Genomic DNA, 1565 nt, shown 5'->3' with positions numbered 1-1565 from the left:
CACACACACAAAAAAACAAAGTTGGGTGGATGGGAGTAGATTTGGGAAGAATTAGGTTAGGGATCATTATGGTCAAAACAGATCATATGAAAATCTCAACTGACTCTGGGTAAAGATGGAAGACGATAACAAGCTTCGCAGAGTTATCCTTTGCCCTCCACACTCAAATCACAATAAGGAGCAATGTTTTAAATAATAATAACAGAAAAATAATAATATTTAATTATTTTAAGAAATTATAAATTCCACACACTAGAAACATGGGATTTTTATTTTATTTTATTTTATTTAGCACTCACAGAATTGCACAGCTATCAGTAGGATCCACTTTAGAGTATTTTCATCTTCCTCCAAAGAAATACCAAATACCACATCCCTTAGAGCCAGTCCCAATTTCCCTCCAGCCCCAGGGCCTTGGTTCTAAAGGGATACTTACTATAGATAGATGCTCTAGGTGTTTTGAGGTGAAAGCCCACCCTTGTTGATCAAGATGTGCTAGCTCAGTTTACTGGGGCCTTTGATCCAGAGACCCTACTAGAAAACCACGAACAAACAAACAAAACCAGGGCAGGCCTGATGATCAAGCCCCTGGCTGTGGGCCTGGCATATGTGAGGTACTTAGAGCTAGTTTTCCATAAATATTTGAATAAACACATGAACCAACACCCTAAGATAAGAACCTCAACTTCACAGTATGTATAAGCTGAGAGTAACTGTATATTTATGGGGCAGGGACCATGCCATGACTACTCTAGGTCTAGAGCCTAAATTCTCTGGTAAGAGCAGGTCACTGAAGTATAGAAGCTGAGCAGAGCTTGAAGCAAGCCATTGAAGCTCATATTGCTACCATTTTGATAAAGATTTGGTCTGGAAAGTTGAGGATTGATTTATTAGAATGATCTCCAGTTGAAATTAAGGCCTTAAGAGGTATGGGACCTGGGCCTGGGTAGCTTCCATAGAAGAGGCCCCTTGGGCTCTGAGCCTTCAGTCCCAACAGATGGCCAGCAATATGTGTAGAGGAGACAGTACAGACTTTGAGATCAAGGTCACATAAGCCTGGATTTGAGTTCTGCCTCTATTCTTGACAAGTAACATGACCTTGGTCTTGTTACCTAATCTCTTCGGAGCTTTTCTGCAGTTTGTAAAGTGGATCTGTTAGGCAGGTTGATGGTGCAGGCCTGTAATCCCAGCACTCAGGAAGCAGAGGCCGGAGAGGATCACCACAAGTTTGAGATGAAGCTGGATAATGTAGTGAGCTTGAGGCTGGGCATGCAGGGTCAGACCTTGTATACATAAATAAATAGAATTGTTAAAGTAAGATTATCACCAAAACAGAGTTCACTAAAAGCAAAGTTCAAACAGAATAGCAGCTGTAAAAAGAACATGACTCCTACCTCTAACCTTACGTACCATTGCCTAGCAACTTTGTAAGAATGAAGGAGAAAAAAATTGAAAAGAAACCTGGGCCGGGTCTCGGAAAAAGAAAGAAAGAAAGAAAGAAAGAAAGAAAGAAAGAAAGAAAGAAAGAAAGAAAGAAAGAAAGAAAGAAAGAAAGAAAGAAAGAA

Source organism: Mus caroli, chromosome X (assembly GCF_900094665.2).
Source record: "Mus caroli chromosome X, CAROLI_EIJ_v1.1, whole genome shotgun sequence".
Taxonomy (NCBI): Eukaryota; Metazoa; Chordata; class Mammalia; order Rodentia; family Muridae; genus Mus; species Mus caroli.
The sequence above is the reverse complement of the archived record's forward strand: the minus strand, read 5'-3'. Positions refer to the sequence as shown.